The sequence below is a fragment of the Zootermopsis nevadensis genome, unplaced genomic scaffold, assembly GCF_977971745.1.
Source record: "Zootermopsis nevadensis isolate Lab colony 2312 unplaced genomic scaffold, Znev_1.0 Znev_ptg000001l, whole genome shotgun sequence".
NCBI classification, from domain to species: Eukaryota; Metazoa; Arthropoda; class Insecta; order Blattodea; family Termopsidae; genus Zootermopsis; species Zootermopsis nevadensis.
In genome coordinates, this window is record NW_028259133.1 from 3,002,769 (window position 1) to 3,020,168 (window position 17,400).

Genomic DNA, 17,400 nt, shown 5'->3' on the forward strand with positions numbered 1-17,400 from the left:
CGTGCAGTCGCAAGGGGACTGCCATTTGAATGGATGCCACACAATCACATCAATAAAGCAGGGAATCAATCTACATAGGAGATTGGTTGGCGCTCAGGGTAGTGGGAGTGGGGGTTGGCAAGTGTGTAGCGGGCCTGAAGTGACGTAAGACGAGGTGGGTTAAAGAGCCCGTGTTGTTTTGTTTCGCGAGGCAGCAAGGAGAGGGCGTTGGCTGTCTTTTCTCCGTACTTCGCGTCATCCATCTGAGAACTTTCACCATTTCTTTATCTTTCGTCATACTTTCCTGCGTCTGTTACTCGTCGTTCATACTCCGTTTTCGACAGGGTGTTAATTCTCTTGAAAACTGTAAGGGAATTAATCACGTAAAGGGATTGTCTCTTACGTTGGACAGACTACTCCTATAAGGGTGATTTCGGTTTGTGAATTTCAGATTACTGTATTATCGACACGGCTTTAGTCATATTTTAACTTCGTGTTTATAGCCCCTTTGAAAGTTAAAAAAAAATATATTATTAGAAATACAGAAGTAGAGATTTCTGTGACCAAGCTTTGAATCAACTTCACAGGACAAAATTCATAATTTTTTTTGTTTACAATTCTTGTTTTTGAGTTTTCGTAGTCTGAAAGACGTAATTTTTCTCTTTATTTTATAGTTTTTTTTCAACGCATCGTACGTTGAGTACCCCGTTCTGCTATTTGGACCAACCGTGAGAAGCTGAAATCTCAAAACGGCTGTACCTACAATTTTATTTAAGTAGTTATCAGTGAATATGAACCCAGTTTTATCATAATGGCTACCAAAACGAGTTATCTTTTACCGAGTTTAGTACTTTTATCTCGAAATATTTCCCTTTCCATTTCTACAAAAGATTAGGCTTACGATTCCAAAAATAAAAATTCAAAGCCTGACGCCTGAAGTTTTGGTCCTGTTGTGTGATATACGGGCATATTAGTGGAACTTGTGTCACGTGGTTATAGCTTAAACCGTATGTTATATTCATTCTCCTTCTGTCGAGCGGAGGTCGAATCTTATTTGCAGCCGAATATTCTACGACAGAAATCGTAAATGAATTATTACGTGCTTATTTCTGATTGAGACCATCCGGGTCAGGACGTCCATGTTTATTTAGGTTAATGTGACATCTGAGTACCTTTTTTATCGGGTGCTGTAGATACAATGTTGGTTTACAGAAGTGTGTTATGAATTAGTAAGGAGGAGGTTTTTTCCGTAATAATTGGAACGGTTCAGGGGTGTACTTGACCATAACAAAAACTTACATTTTATTCAAAACGCGGACACTATTATCATTTTAATAAAGTATGGAAATATCGATCAAGCTTATCGATACCAACAAATCCTCAAAGAATCCCTCAGTGACATGGCGCCTCGTTTTTAAGATTCATTTAGAATATTGTGATACACCCTGTAGTGTACATCGTCTTGGAAAATTTGTCCTGCGGGAGTTATGTAGGGAGTCTGAGAGTTAAGAGGAAAGAAATGGCGGAACGAGTTTAGATGAGACACATACGAAAAGCGAGGAAAATAACGTCCTCACCATAAATATTCATTATGTCCGTCTACGGGTTCGGACTTCTAAACTGCATAAAAGAGAATGAAGAGACGGAGACAAGGAGAGGAAAAGATAAAGGTCCCTGGCAGCCAGGGACGTCCCTTAACTCTTAACTTTAGCTGGCTTCGTATTCTGTTACTCTAACGAATTCGAGAGTCGCAACAAGGAGACATTTATAAATCAAGGTGTGTTTAGTTCAGCGGGACCTATTTGTCTCCAGCCTTCCTTTACTGCCACTAGCGGCAACGAAACGAATTAAAAACTTTAACAGAAGAAGAAACACATGCGTTGGGTCTCATTTAAGGCTTCGACCGGGATGTTCTTTTGTTAAATCTCATGTGGTACCGCCTGATTCGACTTCTAATGGTTAAGTGAAGTGTTTTCTTCGCGGTACGGTCTGGATTCGTAAATATTATGAAGACGAGCTTCGGCTTCAAAGGGTTAACCAGCTGATTTTCGTAATGGTGAGGTGTAGTGTTTTCTTCGCGGTACGGACTGAATTCATAAATAATATTCAGACGAGCTTCGGTTTCAAAGGGTTAATTACGTTAGTTGGACCACGTGGGCAGTATGAAGAAATGTGTATTACCCCTCGATGTAGAGTAGAAGAAATCAGTCTGAACGGTACGTATTTCATTAGGGACTGTTTGAAATTGTTTTCAGAATGGTTCGCGTACATTTATTTTAATAAAGAACACTGCTTTAGTTATAGGAAAATGGTAAATGTTTTAACCGATCAGTGACGTACTTTTTCGTGTAAAATACATTCGCCATTCTACCTGTTATTATCAACAATTCTTTCGGATTATGTGTATAATTTATTATATCGTATTTACTGTTCGGTGTGTGCAGTTAAGATTAAAGTGGCTATAATATTAAAATAGCATTATGTCCGTAATAAGCAGGGGTAGTCGCACTCCATTCTTTCTTTGCGTTCGATGTATGTTTGCTATAGTGGAGCCTCTGAGACGTCTTGTGCCCTGGTGAATGCTGTTTTACGTTTACATATGCTTAATACAGAAATTCATGAACTGCTGTCAAAAGTTAATGTTGGCTTCGTCTTCGATATTTTTAACACTTCGTTTTATATTTTCACACGTCATTGCCAGTATACTGCTACGGAAAATACCATTCTATATACGTTTCATATATTTTTTTTTAAATATAATTTTGTGGTGTTTAATACCTACGACACAATTCTTGCCTCTGCCCTGTTCGTCTCTGACGACGGTCATTCATTACGCGAACAGCGCAGAAGGCATGGTACGGATGAAAAGTGGGCAGGTGCCATCAGGGGTCAGAGGTAGTGGTCGCAGGTTCTCAAGAGCACGAATAAGGCTGTCTCCAGGGATGTAGCGTCTTGTAATCTGATAGATATTGAACGACGTTTCAGAGGGGCTTACTTCCTCAATTGTCAGGGGGCTGCTCCTCTGAAACGTCGGTCAGTACCGGATTAATCTGCTCAGCATCCCACAAGACGGCTATCCTCATAGATTCAGTGCACAAACACTTCTGCTAGTGTCATTGTTCCTGTCTGTCTGTCTGTCTTGTTTTAGAGAACTGTAGAATCGAGCCACACTGTGTTACAGCACACGTGCATATTCAAGGTATAAGTTACGAGTGGCACATTTTCGTCCTTGGCTCGTCCTTCGTCCTCCGAGCTCCGTTGCCGAGTGTTTAGTCTGAGATATTTTGGAAGAGAAATGCTGCATGAGAGAGATGGAGGCTTCTCTGTTCCCGTTCTACTTTCTGGCAGGTTAGAACAGACACGAGGTTCCCTGGGGAACACTTGGAGCAGTATTAACCCCAGGCTTTACCCCCTCGGCTACGAAGACGAAGCCCCGGCGCCATACCAAAACCCTCTTCACTCCCCCTCCTGCCACTTCTAACCCGGCAAACACTGCTTTCGCGAATCCACGATAACTGCTATTAACTCCTATATCGTATACCGCATAACCTTCTCTTCTCACCCCACAAAAGACACGCACACACACGACGTCTCTGGTATATCCAGGAACCACGAGGACAGCTCTGGAAAGATTCACTTAAATTATTCACTAGTCTGTTTTATCACCCCTGTATCTGTCTCTATCGGAAGGAAGATCACCATACAAAGCGTCAATACGTAAGCATCTAATCATAACAGCTCTGTTGTCATGGCAACAGCCTCCCCGCGGTTTCGCACTTTGTACAATTGAACGGCGAAACAAGTCTACCGCCAGATGTCATGGATTATTTTGCTCTGTTCTTTGTCGACTGTAGTGAAGAAAGGAGTTCTTTTCAGTCACGTTTAGGCTTTCAGGCTCATGGTAACATAACTCTTAATGTGCTTGTCGACTCCCGCGCAACTTTTGAACCATCTGACAGATTTTGGTAAAATTTTGTTTTCACGTTGTTCTGCTAGAGGACAATCCATCTTAATTTCGTGTTATCGTGCGTTATAACTCAGAATTCTTGGTGTGATATCGTAAACACGCGTTTCGTTCATCTGAATTGAGCGTACTTTGGCCAGATGGCAGGGCGACAACTCTTCTGATGATGCACATTTCGGCCTAATTTGCTGTTATTATACTCGTGTTTTTTTTTTTCTAAACCATAGTGCTTGATTCTGATTTGTATTTTGTGAGTGTTCAATACATTTATCTCATGTCTGTAGCTGCTTATCCGTGTGATCAACTGGCCTTACTCTCAGATTCAACAGCTGTTATTTTCTTAAAACCCATTTATTATTAGATCTTTGTAATGGAGACGTTGTTTTGTTTGTTAAAGTTAAGGACTGAATTTTTAAATACTGTTTAAACTCGTTTAAGCTTCAGACGGCCAAGGGGCTAAGTTTAGTGTGTATTTGTAAACGTTAACTCAGACCGTGAAAGAAAGATGCCCTTAAAATTAGTTCAATATTGCGTGTAAAATGCGTTGCGCATGTCTGTTTCATGTTCAATAAGAATATGTCCGGGGGGATTAAAAAATATGTACTCATAATTATATTTGTGTCCATTTTCTCCCCCTTCTGTCTCCATCTTCAGGGTCAAATGATGAAGGCAGCAAGGATACTGCCGTCAGAACCTTGGATCCTAAGCTGATCAATTTCGTTTTCGAAGCGTACCTGTGAATAATCGAATAAGTCTGCCGGGGCTGTACTGTCAGAGCACCGCAGATGTCTTAAGACACTAACAAAGCTGACTCTGCGCGGCTGAGCTTTAAATGTTTCCCAGAATACATACGCCACTGTCACTTTTAATGGGGCGATGACCTCTTCATGTGGATGTAAAGGAACGGGGTCAGTTTCAGATTTTTATTTCCCTGTTGGAAGGAGTTTCGTTTGCGAGGGTCATCTCTTGGACTGGTGGATGCCTTTCCTCGGGGGAATTTTCCCCTTTTCACTGAGCCAAGTACACCGGCAGAGAGGAAAAACTTTGAACTCTGCAAGCATTTCTTTTCTATATGGACTGTCGTGTAATCCCGATACATCCTTCTCCGGCAATCAAAAGCTCTGAATCCCCCCCCCCCCCCACCACCACAACCGGTAGTTATCGTTTCGAAGTCTACCTTCAGCCCCCCCTAAAACCAGTGTCTAGAACGAGGGTTGAACCTCTGCTCCGTTGGGAATTTCAAAATATCTTTTTTTCCTCGTGGGTTTGATATCAGAATATTTACGGGTGTGAACAGCAAATAGGTGCCAGGTACAGGACTTGAAAAATGCGTAGTTGACATTGAAACTCGTCACTGCACGTGAATGTGTTCCAGTAAGGATAAATTAATGCATTATGAATTTCATCATCAGAACGCAAGATTGTTAATAGATTCTTCGAAAATGCGTATTTCATAATGACGGTGTTTCAGTGGAGGTTTCGGTCATTTTAGCAGAAACTCTCGCGAATTGAAACGAGACTGTGAATAGTTGGGCTCCAGCCTGCTTCACTACAGTGCCACACGGGCGTCAGTGTTTCATCTATAAAATATCTGAAGGAAATTGACCCGAGGACTTTCCTTTTACATTGGAAAAGTCAAAAATGTTCTTGGGACAAGAAGAGTATTGTCTTCTTCCTGACTGGTTTGCGTGTGGAAGTCCTTATATCATAATCTGAGTGTAGATCAGCGGTCAAAATATTTTTCCGTCTGCAAATCTATTTGCAGTATTGTCGCTATAACTGAGTCTCGTTTATGAATGGTTTACTCCGACATAAGAAAACGCAAACTTCTACACGTAATAACTGGCCTACGATTAGAAGACGACAATAATTTTGAAAAAGCAGTGTCTGATTTTAAAGTCAGATGCAGAAGTCGATTCTCCGTCATCACCATTTAAACCCCATTAGTTATAAAGAAATTGTCGTAATGAAACTCTGTTCGTCTGTGACGAAAAACGATTTGTTATTCCGCAATTCTGTTGCGCTTTGCTATCAGAAGTGTTTCGTGTTTTCTAGATCATGGTCTTTTGGGTGATGATTCCGCGTACTCTTGTAGGTCGTTAGAAGTTTGACGAGGAACATACGGCCTCCATCTTCAGGGTGAGTGCCTTGGCATTAGGTTTGTTCCTTATACGAAATGTTGAATGTGATTTTCATTTATATTTTACACACTTGCTTCACTCTTTGAGCGAGAAATTATCGCGTCTACTAGAAAATTTCAAATTGTATTCTGTGTTAAAGCCGCCTAGAACGTAAAACTTAACGGTAATTTACGGCAACAACCCAGAAGACAAAAATCTTTATGGTTGATGTGCGTTTCTGCTCATCTACGCAATTTAATTTTACGGTGTCGAACAGGTTGAATTTTCGTCCTCCTGCTCTCTGTTTGTCTTCTATTCTGTTTGAATGCCTGCTTTGTAAGCCCAGGTCCCTAAGGTAGGCAGGGGACACAACAGTTTTACTTTTTACGGGTTTGGTTCGGAGTTGCGTTAATGTGAGCAAATTTCTCATACATTCTACTGTTTTTATAGGCTCTGGGCTCTAGGCCTATACTAAATTCCATATTGATAATCCCCTTACAGTTCAAATAAATTCCGTTGCTGTATTAAGGCTTTGACCGGGATGTTCTTTTGTTAAATCTTATGTGGTACCGCCTGATTCGACTTCTAATGGTTAAGTGAAGTGTTTTCTTCGCGGTACGGTCTGGATTCGTAAATATTATGAAGACGAGCTTCGGCTTCAAAGGGTTAACCAGCTGATTTTCGTAATGGTGAGGTGTAGTGTTTTCTTCGCGGTACGGGCTGAATTCATAAATAATATTCAGACGATCTTCGGCTTCAAAGGGTTAAAGGGAAGAAAGTTAATTTTGACGGACTGTACGCGGGTGTTTACCGCAGCAGAACGGAACAGTCTGCATCTCCTCAAGGTGGATGTCAGTAATGAACGATGCCACAGAACAAGTATTGATTTTAAATTGCCGTCTTGTTTCTTTGCAACCCCGACTTTTTCCCCACTCCTTCTCTGTCCCAGCATCCTTTTCTCCGAAACTGCTAGAGACGAAGAAGATGTGATGTGATTGCACCTGTTCTCTGGTGAGTACAAAGCGTGTTTGTTTTGTAGATCGTACCATTCTGTCTGAGACGCAACTTAGAAATAAAACATTCTGTATACTCTGAGGCGCAGGTTCTGTTGCAAGTTGTTATTCAGGAACGATTTCTTTTGCAATGGAAGGGCAGGCCAGTCCACACGTGGGCTGAAGTTTCAGAAATGGACTCAGCAGCGTGCGTTCTTATTCTCTACGATTTCGTAAGTTTCGTTTTTATTCTCTACGATTCCGTCAGTGTTCATATCGTGGCAGACGTGTTTATGGGATGCATAACGTCTCCTGCGGTGGTTCAAGTAAGTTAGTGTACTTTACATTTATAATGTCTTTTCCATTTCTGATACAGCGTTTGAAAGATATTTCGTATTGAGAAGGAACGTTAAAACGAGTCTGACATTTAAATTTTGAACTTAAAATAAACGTTGGTCTGAGTAAAAGATAAATTACGTACAAGTGATAAAGGTATCAGAAGACGATAAGGCAACTTCTTCGTGTCATGTGTATGGTGAGGCTAGTAAGAACTGTACATTAATAATTAATGCAATTTAGTCATCAATTTCTAAGTATAATTTCCACAGATGTAAAGTATTCTTACGTTAAATACGCCTTTATCTATAATCTCAAAGATTCGCTCGTCGCCGTGGATGTAATTATTAATGCATAATTTGTAACTGTTCCCATGAGAAGTATGAGGTGTCTGACTTGAATGGTTCATTAGTTATCACTCGCACATAAAATATCACCCCCCCCCCCCCCCCCCCGGGTTCCGTGTCCTCAAGAAATGGCGGCGGTGTCGCTGCGAGCGGAGAAGTTACGAACAACCGCAAGGATATTATTAAATGAAAGAAATTGAAAAGCACAAAGTTTGTAGAGACCTTAAATTCGCTATTACGTTTATTAGTGCGAGTCAGACAAGAACGAAGAAGCGGTATGAAACCAGAAGCGTGCATGTTTCTTACAAAATGAGGAACGTATAGTTTAAATTTCAAAAGTCGTTAGAACGAAGACATACGTAAGTTTGTAGTTTCGTTTTGAATCCTTCTTACAAACTTGGGTAGGTTAGGTTAGGTTAGGCGTGGAAAGAAGGCGTCTGCTTTTCTGCCGCCCTGTGTCTCCACCTGGTGATGGATGCCCCGTCAGTAGATCTGCTCCCTCTCTCCTTACCACTGATACACGTGCCCAGCCTCCACACATCACTCGTCTGTAATAAAAATCCTTTACGAGTCTCAAGGACTTTTATTATGTGAACAGGTTAACTGTACTTTCACTCCTACAGCGCACCTAAAGCCGGCAGCCATTGATTTGTTGGATGGAACAGATGCGAGGCAGAGTAGACAGGTGTGCTTCATTTCAGATTGCACGCAGTTTCCAGAATATTCGAGGCAGTCTTGTATCTCTGCCTCCTTAAAATGCTCAGTATTTACTGTACTCTGTAGCTTACAGTTCATCTCGGTGCTGTGTAACTACTGCATTTGAAATAGCGTCGTTAAATATTCGAATCGACTAGACTGGAAGGAGGGGGGTACGTAGAAATCACACGTACGCATCTCATACGAGACGGGACGGCTTGTCTATGTGTGTGTCTACATTAATTATTCACACGCTGGTTATCTTTTACGTCCCGAAACTGCAGAATTTTTCCGTTCCCCATGCGAACACGTGCAGGCGATCTGACATATGAAAGATGCATAACAGTTCTCTCTCCGACGTGACGAAATTCGCCAATCCCAGCTTTCATTCCTCGTCTTCAATTGACACTCTTGGAAGAAGACATATTCAACTCTACGTCCCTTTAAATTAGATACAGAAGGTCGTAAGAAAATAAGATTGCGAGAAACATTACGCCAGGACCAATATCGATTCGATTACGGTGTTGTAGTTTGAGATCACTTAGACCCCTTTTGCATTTGTATTTAAATCCTCGTTACTTAGGTTAGTGTCTCTGTTCGTCGCACCTGAAATGTTTATCTCCATGGATGCGATGAAATGTGAAATAAAAATAGATGGGAGATGCTGTGTGTACCTTAACTGCACGGGCATACGATCGTACAATTAGATTAACATAACTTTTCTTAGAAGAATCCCCGTTGTAGGTAATCAAAATAATACTTTTCCCTTGCTGTTTCCTGCTCTGAATTAGAAGGGACATGGCATGTGACTTACGATGCATTCTGATGAATCATATTATTCGTATTTTATTTATTTGTAGTGTTCTGTCTGACGACAGGTCCATATGAACAGGATCCTTCCATCCTTTTCTCGGACTGGGACCTGTTCATATACGTTCTTGGCAGATGATCCAGAAGTGGTTTGCCATTGCCTTCTTCTGTGTGTGAATGGAGTAATTGTTGGGATGCCACGGAGGAAAACTCCGTGTTGCCTAGACCACGGCCTTGCCCAACACAAGTTATAAATTCGGGCACCGCCGGGAATCGAACCCGAGACCCCAGGATTACAAGGCCAGCGTTCTAACCGCTAGACCACCGTGGCAGATATTATTCGTATATATATATATATAGCACTAAAAAGTAGGACAGTCACCGTGTTTGTAGGAAATCTTTCCATCACAAATTAGACGCATTGCATTTTAATGAATCCATAAAATGCTTCAGTGGTCCATTTTAATCCTTATTACATATTTACCCGAAGAACTTGGTATAAAATAGCGAGTTGTTCTGTCCAGAACGTTAACAGTTGTAGGCTGTAATGTGCATAGTAAGAGGTAGGCCTATTAATTCATAACTGTACAAATTAGTGAGCCATTTGTGCATAATTTCTACTCCTCTTTCCCGCTACGTTAAATATATCAGATATAATCTCAAGGCTTTTCATTACTGCTATGGTTGTAATGAACAAAATGCCGAAACGTCTCTGTAGTCACGTGGTTCATGAACTGTTTTCGTATAAAATTTCATTCTAGTATATATATCGATTCGTTAACTGTTGTCATCGAACTAAAACTCAAATGTAGATTTCGCTTTCTCGTGACCTAAGTTTTTTTTTTTTCTATTTACAAAATAACTTCACGAAAGATGAAATTACGTGGCTTTTAGAGATTACAACGAAATTTAAATTCATGAATATAACCCTTACTGATTTATCACAGCCATTAAATTAGCGAACTATGAGCAAACTACTGTGTTGGAAGACGTCTCGCTGTGGTCCTCACTGAATAGTTACTATTGATATTTTAGCAAGCTGGTAAATGTTTTTTGTGCGGGTTGTAGTATTGTACTCGCGAGAGCGCGGTGTTTATTAAGGCAATTAGGCAAAACGCTTCTCGGCGGAAGTGACGTAGCAGTAGTTAAAATGTCGTCACGGGAATCAGTCACTGTCCCCTCGCTGTAAACTTTTCTGGAAACTCTTTATGAGAGATGGGACGCAGTGAGTTTGCGGAATTAGGACGACTTTTCATGTTAGGCATCTGAACCCCAGCTTCCACATAGCTTGATTTGGTTCTTAGAGAAGTTCTGGGAGCGTTCTGTAATCCAGTATGGTTTCGTTAGTCGATCCTGGTTGAAGAAGCCATATTGTGTTAATTTTTATTTAATCTCTCACGTATAATCAGCTTCAGCTTCAACCGTGAAGTATCTAAATGTGCCCCTCAGGTGTATTATAGAACTTCGTAACTTTATACGGCTATTTGCAATAACATATAAATATTTCTTGCAGATAATTCTTAACCACCTAGGACAGTGTTTCCCAGCTGACGTCACACTAGAATATTTATAAGCTTATTATGAAAAAGCAATACATTAAAATAGTGAGACAACTAAAATCAACTTTTTCAGATTAAAAAAATGCTTATTTCGAAAGAAATTGTGTGAAGCAAATATAAAGGAATTTTAAAACAAGCTGGTTGTTAATAATGAATATGAGGAAGGTTCCATATGCGGAATACAGTTTATATATTTTAGAAATGAAGCATTTTTTTTTGAAAACTTTTATTTTTAAAATTTTATAATGTTCCATAAAATGTGTATGAAGTGTGATGTAGGCCTAACTTGAAGATTTCTGTTCAGTTATTGTGGATGTAGGAATTACGTACAATGAAATATATTGTGTAAGAACCTGAAAATTAAAGTATACATAACAATAATCTTGCCTGTTGTTTTGAATGGGTGCGAAACATGGTCTCTCACTCAGAGGGAGGAACACAGGTATTTGAGAATCGGGTGTTGAGGAGGATATTTGGGCCTAGGAGAGAAGACGATCGGACATGGAGAAAACTGCATAATGATGAGCTTCAAAATCTGTACTCCTCCCCCAATATTGTCAGGGTGATTAAGTCGAGAAGAATGAGATGGGCTGGGCATGTAGTGCGCATGGATGGGACAAGAGGTATGCACCGAGAAGCCTGAGGGGAAGAGACCTCTGGAGAGACCTAGACGTAGATGGGAGGATAATATCAGGCGGGATCTATGGGAGATAGGAGTTGAAGGAGACTGGATTTTGTTGGCCCAGGACAGGGTCCGGTGGAGGGCTTTGGTTAATTCGGTGATGAACCTTCGGGTTCGGTAAGCCATCTAGTTAGTTAGTTAGTTAAAATATATTGTGCCCAATATAGAATACATCACGCCACGTCGCGTAGGACATTCTTGCACTCTTTTCGAAGGCTATTGTTAAAGTGTTGGCAGCTCTCGTGGGATTTAATTTTGTGTCATGTTGTCGCCATGCGCTTATTTTATTTTACTGTTCCAAAAAAAATTTATTTTTCGAAAATTTATAACCATACATCATTGTATGGCCCTATTATAAGTGGCACTAATGTCGATCCCACCTCAGAAGTTCGTTAGTCCGCTATGTTTGTGTTATCGAAAAATACGATTTTAGAGTACACTCCATTGGATTTAATGAGGAATCCAGAAGACGGTGAAGAGAGTTAATGAACAGTGGGTATTTGTGCCCTAATTCGAGTTCATCTTCAAAATAAATTGTTTGTCCTCTGTTATCATTACGTTTATGTCGAAGTTCATTTATTGCAGGTAAAATGCTTTCTTTAAACGAGCTAATATACAGTAAAGACGTGATGGGCAATAGATTCTTTTGTTCTGAAAGCTAAAGGACTGTAATGCATTTGCGTTGTCATTTGCTATGAAGATTTCCCAGCAACGGATGTCTAATAACGACAAGTAGTCGTCGTCTGATTGAATTTATAATTTCATAATTGCATTGCGTAATCGATAATCGAACGACTGCGATGAAACATGGCACCAGAACGCAAGAGACTGCGTACGAATCCAATTTGAGGTGTACATAAACACAGCAGTGTCGCTTAACCCTGAAGCAGCGTTTTGGACGTGAGATATAAGTTTCTGAAGACGACGAGTATGAAGTTGGATGTTTGCCGTATAGTATTGACCGACGTTTCAGAGGAGCCAGAACACGACCTCTTAAACATTCTTTATGAAAGTTACAAAGTAGTTGTAATGAGAACTGTAGGGTTATGAAATTCTATTCTATTAAGGGTTGAGTAACAAGTAAAGCCTCTGTTACCTAAAACGCAGACGCCGGGACGATATATGGGGCGCGGAGGTGTACCTGCACGCTTCCTTGGCCTCAGGAATCTGAGGTGAGGGCCTTCGAAATTCTACCCCCCGGAGACAGAGTCTCCACTTGACTCAAGAAAATTGTATTCTGCCCATGTGGAAAGATGTTACTAAGGCTTGTCACGAGTAGCAGCGGTGATGACCTATCACCGAAACGACATTGTGCCTGACACGTCTAGGAAATGATGATAATTTCTTGGACAGTGAACGAAACTTTGATCGGGCTTACGGTTATCCGTTGATATTCATAGGGTGACTATAAAACACAGCTCACTGCGGCGAAGGAAAGTGGACAAGTTGCTATACAAACTGAACTAAGTAGAGCTGAATACAGAGTAGGCCTTCGACACTGGACAGCTCGTGTAATGATTTTTTTTTCAGGGAGAGAGAAATATCCCTAAAGAACTTCTCGAAATTCTGTTAGCTGAATAGTTTCCCCAGCTGCACTATATTGTGGAGGTCTGATATTGCCCCTCAATACATCCTACTAGTTGTAGCGAACCATGGATCTTTTCTTGTCCCTTTTTGGGGCCTTACTGTTAATGATATTCCGAGAAACTTGAACTTTGGTGTGTGGACAGCAGATGCTGTATGAAAAATCAAGCTGATTCTTGGCACAAGTTTGCTCCTGCTGTCTGTGATATTAAATTTGCTTTATCTAATTTTGAATCTCAGACCTCCCACGACAACGCTGATAAGTGCACTGTCCACTTTATCTCAGGACTGTGCAGTTTTCTTATCTTTGTGCCCTGTGCTGTGCGATCTGTAGACGAATGAAGGTGATGTGGCAATCTTCCAGTAGTGTTTTTCTAATTTTCTCCTTGCGCTTTGTCGTCTTGTCTATCTGGAAGATTGACGGAACATCCGAAGATAATTGTGGCTCGTCGTTTACAGAATACCAGGGTTAAAAAAGGCGGAGGTTCAGTTCCGACCAACAACCATTGAGAGAGAAAAAATAGAATGTGGGAGGGGGGGGGGGGAGGAAATTAAACGTGGATGGCACGAGGGAAAGGTTTATTTAGCAAACGTGGCAGTACTGCTTTGGTGGCAGTTGGAACGAGTCAAAGCAATTCTACGTGTGAATAAAAGCGAAATTAACCGTAACGGCCACACACTTACGTATTTCTGTTCGTTTCATTGGACGCAGCACGGCCTGGCATCTGTACCTACATAATTTAATTCCGTTCCGTTTTTGATGCAAGTCCCGTGGCATTTATCACTTATATGAACACGTGTTATTCCTATTTTCGTCTTAATAAATTTAATCTCACGATTCAGTTTAGGGATTTGATCACTTTATCGTAATTCGTCATTTTGTTTTCTTATATCGTGATGGAGTTGCTTGCAATTTTTATTCTTTATCTCGAAGTTCGAGGTTCAAATATCGATGCGGACGCGGACAATCATTATCGATTGTTTTCTTGACTGCAGCCAGATTCCGTCACCGATTAGGTCCATGATCTCAATACTTCAATAGATTTTAAAGAATATACGTAATTAAATAATATATAAAAGAGTAAATTATTCCAGTTTCTGTACAAACTAGGAGAGTATTTTGTTGACAGACGTTTGCGATATGTATCTCAGTTACTGTATAGTACTTGGCAATCGATATATTCTTAAGGGGTAATTGTCATAGTAAATAAACAATTCCATATTTTCGGTCCGTCGGTCAACAGAATTGTATAGGCTTATTTATGAGACACGGTAACGTTTTGTTGTCATTAATCATTATTCAGAATACTTTTTTAACATTTTTCTTTATCTCTGTATTTAGTTACATAATATTGGACTTGTGTACGAGAAATACGTCTTACCTTTTATTGTTACGATGGGGTGAGACGATGTCTCTGTGAAAGTGGGCCTTTGATGGTTTCGTTGTCCATCCGCCAGATAATGTATGAGTTAATATGGTGGATGGAATGATACTGACAGGTTAAAACAAAGGACTGGGAGGAAATGTGTGTCCCATTGCCACTTTGTACACCGCAATCTAAACATGGGCTGTCTTGGGCATGAACTCTGCCCTCCAGTGTGAGAGGCCGGCGACTAACCGCCTTAACCATGAGAGCTAATGCTGATTACGATACATTGCATTACGTTACGTTTCTGTGCCACACGTGACATTTACTATTACGAACACTAAATAAATATAAATAAAGTAGTCGCGGCGAAAGGTTGAACACCGAGAGTTACCACCACTGACTCCGCCAGGAATTTTAAAGGTTTAACGTCGAGAGTTTTTGGTTTTCGTTATAACGAGTCGAATTCAACGTTTCCTCAAATTCCAAAAACTAAAATTGTTAGCGAAGGTTTCATAATTATGGTCCGATACTTTCCTACGCCATAATTCTCCCAATCACAAGGTGTTTGAGCGCAAACGCCCCAGTGCCGAATCTTGACTGTCTCTCACCGACAGACTGTATTCTGATTTTAATTTGTTTGTTTCAGGTAAGTTGACCTGCGAATTAGTAGTTTCTGCTCCTACCCAATCCGTTCTTCTACTGCGCCAAATGGGGATTATCGTTGCAGTGGCCGTCAAGGTGAGTTCGTGGTAAACAATTACCTATTATAATTACTTTAATTCGCTTGACAAGCGCTGGTGTAGATGACGATGGATTCATCGTGCTAAATACTGGAAAAAAATCTTCCCGCCAAATGTTGCAGCTCGCAGTCAGGCATGCGAGTACTATGGTCGGGGCGAATCTGTGGGTTTTGCCTCCGTCACTATCTTGCGGGTATAAGAATTACGAACGAAAAACTGTGTTAATTATTTATGATACAGGAACTCGGACAGCGAACTACGAATTACTGGGAAATTATGTCAGATCTCCTTGTCCTTTACTTCTAACAGCTCTCGAGCGCACGGATTCGCCCCTATGACAAAACTTCATTAAATTGAGTACTAAACGCAGATTAATATTATGCAATTCTTACAACGCGTTTCGGCTGACATTTGCCATCGTCAAGTGCTTGTTGTAACTTGTAGGTCCATGGTACAACATAGTATCGTCTGATTATCTGTTGTAGTGCCAATTTGCTTCGTATAATCGCTGTTAATTGATAAAATAATAAAATATTGCTGAGTGCACTCGCACCGGTTGCGCTTAAAGTATTGTTTCGTGTTAAAACCAACTCTCACTGTCATGTAACATCTGAAAACGTCTACACTTTGCAGTCTCGGGGTCTCGGGTTCGATTCCCGGCGGTGCCCGAATTTATAACTTGTGTTGGGCAAGGCCGTGGTCTAGGCAACACGGAGTTTTCCTCCGTGGCATCCCAACAATTACTCCATTCACACACAGAAGAAGGCAATGGCAAACCACTTCTGGATCATCTGCCAAGAACGTATATGAACAGGTCCCAGTCCGAGAAAAGGATGGAAGGATCCTGTTCATATGGACCTGTCGTCAGACAGAACACTAAATAATAATAAGATGAGGTGGTCTAGCGGTTAGAACGCTGGCCTTGTAATCCTGGGGTCTCGGGTTCGATTCCCGGCGGTGCCCGAATTTATAACTTGTGTTGGGCAAGGCTGTGGTCTAGGCATCACGGAGTTTTCCTCCGTGGCATCCCAACAATTACTCCATTCACACACAGAAGAAGGCAATGGCAAACCACTTCTGGATCATCTGCCAAGAACGTATATGAACAGGTCCCAGTCCGAGAAAAGGATGGAAGGATCCTCTTCATATGGACCTGCCGTCAGACAGAACACTAAATAATAATAAGATGAGGTGGTCTAGCGGTTAGAACGCTGGCCTTGTAATCCTGGGGTCTCGGGTTCGATTCCCGGCGGTGCCCGAATTTATAACTTGTGTTGGGCAAGGCTGTGGTCTAGGCATCACGGAGTTTTCCTCCGTGGCATCCCAACAATTACTCCATTCACACACAGAAGAAGGCAATGGCAAACCACTTCTGGATCATCTGCCAAGAACGTATATGAACAGGTCCCAGTCCGAGAAAAGGATGGAAGGATCCTCTTCATATGGACCTGTCGTCAGACAGAACACTAAATAATAATAAGATGAGGTGGTCTAGCGGTTAGAACGCTGGCCTTGTAATCCTGGGGTCTCGGGTTCGATTCCCGGCGGTGCCCGAATTTATAACTTGTGTTGGGCAAGGCTGTGGTCTAGGCATCACGGAGTTTTCCTCCGTGGCATCCCAAAAATTACTCCATTCACACACAGAAGAAGGCAATGGCAAACCACTTCTGGATCATCTGCCAAGAACGTATATGAACAGGTCCCAGTCCGAGAAAAGGATGGAAGGATCCTCTTCATATGGACCTGTCGTCAGACAGAACACTAAATAATAATAAGATGAGGTGGTCTAGCGGTTAGAACGCTGGCCTTGTAATCCTGGGGTCTCGGGTTCGATTCCCGGCGGTGCCCGAATTTATAACTTGTGTTGGGCAAGGCTGTGGTCTAGGCATCACGGAGTTTTCCTCCGTGGCATCCCAACAATTACTCCATTCACACACAGAAGAAGGCAATGGCAAACCACTTCTGGATCATCTGCCAAGAACGTATATGAACAGGTCCCAGTCCGAGAAAAGGATGGAAGGATCCTGTTCATATGAACCTGTCGTCAGACAGAACACTAAATAATAATAAGATGCACCTCAAGCGGTTAGAACGCTGGCCTTGTAATCCTGGGGTCTCGGGTTCGATTCCCGGCGGTGCCCGAATTTATAACTTGTGTTGGGCAAGGCCGTGGTCTAGGCAACACGGAGTTTTCCTCCGTGGCATCCCAACAATTACTCCA

General features: G+C 41.4%; 1 long non-coding RNA gene across 2 annotated transcripts in view; it reads left to right on the forward strand.

Annotated features, from left to right (window-relative positions):
* LOC147875156 (uncharacterized) overlaps nt 1-17,400 on the forward strand; it is a 419,177-nt gene that overhangs the window by 225,844 nt on the left and 175,933 nt on the right. The window contains exon 2 of one of the 2 annotated variants that reach the window (XR_015535345.1): nt 15,086-16,316. The exons of the other annotated variant lie outside the window; for it this stretch is intronic. This is a non-coding gene — a long non-coding RNA (uncharacterized LOC147875156). Of the gene's footprint in view, nt 1-15,085; nt 16,317-17,400 lie in introns of those variants that run through there. 2 annotated transcript variants of the gene reach the window in all.